The sequence below is a fragment of the Pipra filicauda genome, unplaced genomic scaffold (assembly GCF_003945595.2).
Source record: "Pipra filicauda isolate LSUMZ 115617 unplaced genomic scaffold, ASM394559v2 scaffold8_size5757611_pilon, whole genome shotgun sequence".
In the NCBI taxonomy this organism is placed as follows: Eukaryota; Metazoa; Chordata; class Aves; order Passeriformes; family Pipridae; genus Pipra; species Pipra filicauda.
In genome coordinates, this window is record NW_024105087.1 from 990,946 (window position 1) to 1,000,565 (window position 9,620).

Here is a 9,620-nt window from a genome sequence, read left to right on the forward strand (position 1 = left end):
TTGCAAGGGACCTTTAGAGGTTATCTAGTCCAACCCCACTGCAATGAGCAGAGAATGATCTTCAAATAGATCAGGTTGTTCAGAGCCCTGTCCAGCCTGACTTCAAATGTTTCCAGGGATTGGGCACCTACCACCTGTCAGAGCAACCTGTTTCAGTGTTTCACTACCCTCACTGTAAAAAATTGCATCCTTACATCCAATCTGACTTTACCTTTTACTTTAAAACCATTACCCCTTGTCCTATCACTGAGCACTCTATTTAAAAACTCTGTCCCCATCTTTTTTGTAAGCCCACTATAAATACTGAAAGGCCACAACAAAATCTCCCTAGGCTCACTTCTTGAGCTTGTCCAGGTCCCTCTGGATGACATCCCTGTCCTCCAGGTGTGCCAGCTGTACTGCTCAGCTTGGTGTCATCTGCAAATTTGCTGAGGGTGCACTCGCTCCCTCTGTCATTGAAGTGGAACAGTACTGGTCCCAGTACAGCCCTTTGAGGGGCCAGTGTGTGCTGCAAAACACAGATCTTGACTCAGCCATGTGAGAGTATGTGCAGTTGGACTAGAAAGCTGCTAAAAAGTCTTGGGGATTTTTAATATTTATTTATGTGACAAACTGGCTGCTCAAGCTTAACAGTGAGGGTGAATTCTTTGTTTTTGTCGCAGATGAGTTTTTGGGCACTGCTGCTCTTGAAGAATCTAGCAGTGCCATTAGCAGCTCTGATTTGTTCCCATCCAGGAGTTTTTTGTTTCCCTGAAATGCTTTTTGTTTCCCTGAAATGAACATAATAAAAGAAGCAGAAATATGACCTCAAGAGTCAAGATACAGACTCCAATGATTGTTCACTGTCTCCATCTTTTTATTAAATTTTTTCTGAGGCTGCTGTCTTTTCCACCGGTTCACTGGATAAAATCCATACAAATGAAATACAAGCACAGTCAGTAAATAATAATGAAAAGGTAAATTCCTTTTACTGAGAAGCCAGTGCATGTAAGACATCATCTGAAATGGTGATTTTATTTTTTTTTATTTTTTTTTTTTTTTTTGACAGAGCACAAAGCTGTTACAGTGTTTTAAAATTAATATCTGGCTTTTAGGTTCTATAATGGTTTGTGTGACCTCTTATCCTTGGGCTAATATGAAAAATGATATTGTTTTTAAATACAAGACAGACATGATAATGCCATGGATAAGGCTGATACTTCTGTTAAATAGCATGGGATGGGAAAGTATGTGGCTTGGTTTTCCATCTTGTGGACTGGTACTGCTGTCCACCTTTGGGGCAGGAAGGTATGGATTTGTCCATATCTGAGCTTCAGCAGAACTGCCCTGCAGCTTGGTGAGGAGGCACAGAAAAATCCCTGATGGCTTCCTACCTCTTTTCTGTAGACCAGGCATAGCACAGGAGTGGAAAGTCAGCTAGAGGTGGCCAGGTTGCAGTTTGTGCATCTCTGTGGTGGGAAGGACTGCCTAGCCTGGACCTGGTCTCACTGAATTCCAGGACATTTCCAGTGCTTCCATCAGTGGCTATGTTGTGACCTTATGTTATGGTAGTGTACAATTCACAGGCTGGAATGTACCCAGTTTTTTCTCATACACCAGATAATGTTCTGTGCACACAGTGTGTCTTAGAGACCTAATTTGTAGGGATTTTAATTTCAGAGAGAGCATGAGAGATTAATAACCCTTAACTTCTGTAAATTGCTCTGTCATGTGATGGCTTGACACTATTCCACCAGTGTAACTTGGTTCATTTTACTGTAGTCAAGTCAGTTGTTAAAGAATCATAGAATGGTTTGGGTTGGAAAACACCTTAAAGATCATCTGTTTCCAGCCCCCCTGCCATGTGCAGGGACACCTTCCTCTAGGCCATGTTCCTCAGAACTTGATCTAGCCTGACCTTGAACACTTCCAGGAATGGGGCATCCATCCAGAATGAGGAGTGGATCTCAGGAGTGAGGTTTTTAGCTGTACCTGGAATACACGTCCTGTCTCAGTGCTTAACACAGCCCTGTCTATCAGCTGATGACTGCATGAAGATTTATTGGGTTTTGTGGTTTGTTTTTTTTCCCCTAAGTTACATCCTTGTGCAATGAATTGGCTGGGGTATAACTTGCAACCTTATCTTTCCACAAAATAGTGGAAATGTTCTTGCTTTGGATAGTGAAGAGAACTTTTGGAATGAATTGGCACTGAGCTAGGATGTGAGCGGGGGACTCATACCTTTTACAACTAAGTCTTCCTTGGAGTTTTCAAGTAAAGGGCATTGACAGCAGAGCACTGCCACCTCAGTTTGGGGCCCTGTGTCAGGCTAGGCATGCCAAAACTTTCTGCTTCTGAAGTGACTTGACATGAGTCAGAGCTTTTCTGGACAGCAGCATGTTTTTGTGCATGCTTTGCTCATCAGGACTTTCCACCTTTCTATATTTTTTGCCACATGTTTGTTGTAACCTAGTTTTTATTTATTTATTTTTTTAATGTTCTCTGGCTGTGCGATTTCATGCCTGATGTTTAAGAAGGGCACAAGTTTTGTTGCTGAAGAATGATGTCTGTATGTACTTCCAGCTTTCATTTTTCTCACATTTCTTGCCTGTGGGCTCTGTCTTTCTGCCTCCGTTCCCATACAGTAGCAAGTCACTGTCTCCTGCAATTAGTTACGTAGAAGAACAATGAGATTGGCCCTGTGTTCTTCTCACTTCATCCTGGGATAATGGATTAGTCCAGATGCTTGACAGCATTGCATAAAGTGAGCGTGATGGAGTGTAAACGCATGTGGGGACAGCTCTAGCACAAAACAACCCTCGCATGGCATACTCTAATTTTCTTCCTCATGCTTCATCTTGTGCAACCGTTCCACTTAATTATTGCACTGTGGAAGTCAGCAGCCTGGGCAGGGATTAATCCTTTCCAACAATTGCAATCAAACTTCTACTCATGCACTCGACTCCTAATGCTTGGTTCGTGCTTAGGGAAAGGGATGGGAATTCAGAAGCATGATTGCTTGTCAGCAGCAGAAATTTCTTTCTTGTCCTATTCAGTTAATGACACCACCTGTTGAGGAGGGAGAGGAATAATGATGTTTAGGAGGTAGTCACTCCCCAAGCTAGCCATATGAAGAAAACAGTGACCAACTGGAAGTTCCAAACCCACCTGTTTATTTAGCTGACCTGGCTTAGAGTAAAAACTAAACATGTCTGAGGTTTTGGGGAAGAATTGGGTGGTGAGGGAGGGTATTTAGGCTTTTAGGGTTGTTAAGTGCCTGGTGGGTATTAATTAGATGCTGTTAGGGATGCTTAAAAAAACTTCTATCTTAATCTTCAGGTGCCAAAAGATCTTTGGAAATTGTCCCTGATACCTTGAGAAAGGTACTGCCCAAATGTAAGTCTTCGATCTTATGAAGTTCAGAAGTAGCACAGGCTCAAAATAACTCTGTGAAACTACAAATAATACGTGAATTAAAAAGAAGACATGACTGGGAAGGGAATGCAGTTATGATTTTTAAAATAACTTGCTGCTTGGAAAATGTAGTCCTTGAGCCAAACTGCATCCTTAGTTTGTACTGATCTCAGTATCTATTGGAGCTGTGGAGGGCAGCCTTATGACCACGTCTTCATGCACCAAAGGTGCAAAATCTTTGCTTGTGTTTGAGCTTGATATGTTGTCCTCAATATTCTGAATGTGTTCTGGTCAGGATTCACCTACGTTCCCATTTCCACCAGTATTTTATTGAAACAGGATTTACTAGGTTTCAAAGGAGCTCAAAATAAACCTTGAGGATTGGCAGGAGTGTTTGTCTCTTCTTCCCTTGGAATCATATGAACTCACTTAGCTCTTCAAGAAAAGTCACAGGGAGTTGATCATCAGTGCTATCTCTGGACTAGGACTTCTATTTTCTGTAGACATGTTGATTTCTGGTCTTTAACTTATTTGAACAGGGTGCTTACTGCTGCATTCGCAGAGGTTTCCAAAGCACACTGAGAGGGCTGCTGTGGTTTGGCAAAAGTGCTAAGGTTTGTTCTAGGGGCTAAGTCTGAGAGTTAACTTTTACCCAGAGTGGCATCACTGTCATGTTACTATGTAGTGCAGAGAAAAGATTAAGGTGAGATGCATGTCTGTGCTCACTTGCCAGTACTAACCAGCCTGTCTGAGTTAATCACCGCTATAGGTGCCATCTCCAATTGCCAAAATTGAGGCGTGCTGTTACTTTCTTTAAATCACTGTTACCATTCAGGCTTTGCTTCTCTAACAGGCTCTCCATGAGGTGCAAGTTTTACGGTCCTTGCTGATGGCAGCACCAGGAGCTGGTAAGTGTGCTACTTTAGGGATACCACTACTCTCCTTTACTGGCTTTACTTTAAGAGCAAATAAGACTATTTAGCTCCTCCTGGTGGAAATGCATACCAACTTCTCTCACAGAGAAGCTAAGTCATAGTAAACTTGTGTTATAGAAATCCAACTTAGGAAACAAGCCAAGTCCAGGCTTGTTTTAAAAAAGATAAAAATTACTTACTTAAACCAGTACTGTCCAGCTTTGCAAAGCTGAAGTGGCTTAACGATTTGGGACCTTCAACTGGATTAATCTTTGCTTGAGATAGCTTTATTTGCCTTGCCACATCACCAACCTTAATTAAATTGGGCAGGGATGGAATCTGTGTAAATGGGCCCACTGTTGAGCCTTGCGTGGTATTGCATTTTAGTCCCCTCTATATGGGGCTTCCTTCCTCACAACAAGGTATGTTGCTTCTGCCAATTTTTCAGGCTTGTTGCTGTCTTTGGGATTTTCCATCATTAAGGCAGACTTCCTCTTCTTATCTGCTGCTGTGTTCCAGCTGTTTATGGGCCATCTTTTCTTGTAGGCTTAAAAAGAGAGACATAGATCAGTAACAGATAAAGAGTAAGGTTGCTTGTATACGTCACTGTGGTCCTTTAAGAAAATGGACGCTGTAGGGAGTAAAACTCTCAGCTATTAAGAAAATTGCTATTTGGATTGGTTGTGACCCAGAGAGAAAGCAGAAGAAATACATGCCAGGATGCGACAGGAGAAGTGCTGTCAAGAGAATGCCCTTGATAGCCCTGAAATGTCTTTCGTGGGTATGTGATGACAATTCCAGTGAACCTTGCTACAGCTTACAGAATTCCCTTACTGCAATGTCATGAACAGCCTTCTAGTTGTGTGGATTTATGTGTGCATCCTGAAATAAAAGTGGATATTTCACGCTATTCTCTTAGCAGAAAGGTAAAATAAACTTTTAAAGATACTGTTGCAGGGAGGCTATTACGTTATTGAGTATCGTGTTACTTTTGCACAAGGGTTTGCTCACTGTTTTCAAAACTGTCTGAAGAGGGTGCTTTTCATAGCATATAGCTGCTTATGAAGTAAGGAACAATTTTTTCCCTCGATTTTTTTACTTTAAAAGTTTCAATTCTAATGTTTTCAGTTCCTGAAGTTAGAGAAGTACAGTATTTAAATAGGAAGATTTTTTTTTTTAATGTGAAAAATGCCAGTGATAGGATTTAGCTTAGAATTCAGCGTTAACAGCAAATATGGAAGGAGAGTGAGGGTCAGCAGTGTTTGGAGCAGTTGAACTCCCATGTTTGGCTTCTCACATCTCCTAGGCATGTATGTCAAGAATTAAAAAGAGAAATGGTTTGTCTTTCATGCTTCAAGTACAGCAAAATTATCTTCCTTTTCACCGTGCCTCAGAAAACCCCTTAGCTATAATGACTAACATAAAAATAACAATAAGGAAAAAAAAAATCCCAAAGCTAAAGACTCAAAACGACCACAGCCCAAAAGCCTGGGCTGTGCTGTGACATCAAGGTTTCAACACCCAAAACAAAATTAGAGGCATCCCAATCTTGCAAAAGTTGCATATTTAATTTTAAGTGCTGTTATATTGTTTACCCCAAGTCCTGGCAGCACTGACAAGTGTGGCAGGAAAGTAAGTGTGACATCATAATTTTTAGGTAACCCATGGGAAGATGAATCTGTCAAAGTTGGCTCTAGAGCCAAGGGTAGAGTACCACTATATGGGTAGAAAGCCACTGTCTAGGAGGCTTTTGGCCAAAAATGTCTTTGATCTGTAGCCAGAAAACTGGGAAAGTCAGTCCCTGCAGGCAACTCCTTGAAAGGAATAATCCTGTCTGTTCTGGGCAAATGATGGGAAAATTGGTCAGGATGAACAGGACTTGGGAAGGCCAGATTTTTGTGGGTGTATGAAATTGGATCTCATGGTCTCGTGATCTGCAAAGATGTGCGTACAGTTGTAATCTACTGTGTCAGTACTCCCATGTGGCTGGGTTAGCACTGATAGGAAAAAAAAAGGTTAAACTCAAACTAGTTCATGGGACAGTAGCTTTGTGTCTTCAGACAGCTATGGAGCATTCATAGTATGCGTGAAAATTTTGGTGAACTTTTCCTTCCCATTTTGAATTTTCACAGGGAAGGGGATAAAGCTTCCTGAAATGCTACAATTTTGGTTTTGGTTTGGTGGGGGGAAAAAGCAAGCTCAGATTAGAGTGGTGGCAGGGTGGATGTATACTGCTGCCTTAAGTTGGTAGCCAGAGTTGTGTTCTAGAGACTCAGAGCTCTCAGTTGTCATTTGAGAGGGCAAGATGTTTAATTGATATAGATGGCACTTGGATGAAATCCTTTCCTTGCAATATAATTATGTGCTTCCTAAAGTGCCTTTTCTTCTCAGTGTGAGATGATGAAAGGACGGTGGGCTTGCTCAGTTTTCTGCTACTTTGCATGCATCATTTTTCATAAGTAAGGCTGAATCTGCCTTCTGAGACAGGCTGGTGGGCTTTCTGCACCTGAAGTTACAGGGCAGGAGGCTGACAAAGAACTGCTATTCGGCACAGTTGGTCTCTGCTGCTTTTGCATCCCCTTCAAAGAAACTGGAAGCAGCTGGTGTATCACAGCACACACAGCTAGGTGCCAGCACCAGCTCACGTTTGTGTTTGCCTGACGCGTCTTACGCAGCAGTGCCCAAAGCAGCAGTAACTCAGCTATACGGTGCACTATTTGCATACTCTAACGAGATGGGCTATAATTGGCCTTCATTGATTTTGTTTTCATTGAGCTAAAATAGAGTCAGAGCTTCTTAGGCAAGAAGAGCTGATTGATTTGTGGTAGGATTCAGGACTATTCAGTTGGAGGAATAATTAATTATGTTCTTATTTAGTAATTGTCAGGGTCTAAGTTTACTCTTACCTTTCAAGTAGACACTGCTAAATTTGCTCTCTAGACTGTGTCTTTCCTTTTAAAAGCTGGGATAAGGTGCAAACATCCAGAAGACAGTTTACAGGAACTCTATTCCTTCATTACTATTTCTTTTTCTCCCTGCACTTCCTCCCTACTGATCCATATGCATGACATCCTTCTTTCCAGGTATTAATTGATCAGCTCCATTATCTGGCAATTTTCTTTTAAGCAATTCTGAGAAAACACCTTTTCAAACAAAAGTTGGGAAACAAAAGAAAGAAAAAATTGCTTGCTTAAGAAAATTTGAATGGTAACCTACTATTAAGATTTTTATGATTTTTTTTGTTCTAATTCAAGCTCTTACCCAAAAGAAATGTCTTCTTATGCTGAGTGTGGATGTTGAACAAATACACCTGTGTAGCTCAGGAGCTGGGATGTGTTGATTATGTGCTGTTATACACTCATAAACTTGAAACAGCGGATATTTTTGTGTGTGAGTGAGTTATGGTCTTGCTGAAACTGGAAGGGTACTTGTCTTTCCTTGTGCTTTTCTTATGAAGTATCCATTTAATTAAACATTAGCCCTGTGTGAGCAGACAGTGCTGTACGGCAGAGGCAGATTTTATGAGCTGTTTCTGTAGAGTTGAAAGCAAGGTTATAATGGCCACACACAGCAAGGTTAGCACTGGCACATATGTAACAAAGATGATGTTTAGTACATTTTCTCCTCTTCTTATCTTGTGCTTGCAGCATAACATGGTGGCAACGTTTGCTAGTGCTTTTTAAGTAGTGGATCTTACTATGAATATAAGGTTAAATGCTAATGAATTGAGTCCAAGCGGTTTCTGTGCTGCTGCCAGGAATGCAGTGCTCAGTAAATACCTTGCACCAAGCAAGCAAATGACAAAGGAACTCCCTGGACAAACAACAACCAAATGTAAGAGATCATTCTTTGTAACAAATTAGTTCTTAAATAGAAGGGTCTTCCACCAGCTTCACCGGATGAAGCCTCCTGACTCAATGAGTGCACTGAAGTGGACACAATTGCCAATAATAAGTAGGACACAACCCCTGAGTGGCCTCAAGTCCTTTGCAGGGGTGGGAAAACTAGAAGAGAAAATCACTGAAAAAGTATTGGGGTGCAAGGTTGTCTTGGCCACTGGCTCTGAATAAAGGGACAAGTCCAGCAGCTCCAGACTTTACTGGGCAGGTGAAGCCAAAGTGTGCAGGCTGACTCCTGCACACTCACTGCCTGCTGTGATGGAATAGAAGCAGCACCATTGCAACTGTTGTGTCTCAAGCAGACGTGGGCAGCACTGCTGTTCAGATGGAAAAGATGCTTCTAGACCCTTAGTTTGGACATGTTCAGAGGGATGCAGTCTGCTCTGGGGGTGCTGCCTCTTTGCATGTGAGTTGGTGGAAATACCATGAGAACTACCATGGAAAACCTCTAAATTTCCTTTTCTAATGTGCTTTGCAGGAAAGAATTGAATTTGGAAGGAACTTAGCAGAAAGGCAATGTTAGAATGCAGCTGTGTTAAGATTTCTCCTTTCTTCCCCTTTAATTTCCAAGGAAAAGCAGGAGAAACACTTTGATACACAGAACAATCTTCCCACTCATCAGTTTCCAACAAAAAAATAAAAAAAAAAAAAAAGGAAGACAGAAAGAAAGCAGATTTTGAGGTTTTGAGGTTTGTTGTATTTATTTTTCCACTTTGGATGAAAGGTGGTGGTTGGGTTTTTTTGCATGGGAGATCTCTATTTAGAAAAGCTGGAGCAGATTTCTTTGAGAAATATCGTTCCTACTCATTTACATTTCCCAGATGTGAGCAAACTTCTTTAGTCCTACTATATGGAAGGAGAGAGAACTAGAGGCAAGGTTCTTTAAACTGATGTCTGAGTGGACTTTGAATGCCATTCTACATTTGAAAAGTTTCCCAAACTGTGGCAGAGTCACAGCTGTGTAATAGCTGCATAGGCTCCAGGGCACTTAGTAGCTGTATAAGCTCTCCTGGATACTACTGGCATGAGCAGCCATATCTGGATAGCACGTAAACCCCTTCTCCAAGCCCTGCTGCCCCTGCAGATCTGTGAGCTGAAAACCTCTTATTTCCTTGCTTGCTGTCTTACTTTTTGGCTAAATCATTTTTTGCTGCATGTGGTGGTTATGGACTATACATGCACACACCCCACCACTCACCCAGCCCCAGTGCCTGCCTTGCCTTGGCACGAAGGGTCCCAGAACCTCCTTCTGTTTCGTGGTCTGTGCAGCACCTTCCATGTCAGGAACTGTGGTTTGACAGGGAAATGAGGTTATGTGGGAGGCCTTGGAGGTTGGAGGCCAAAAGAAAGGAGGTTTAGGAGACAAAATGAAGTAGGAGAAACAGCTGTGTGATCTTAGGGTGGTAAATCAAAG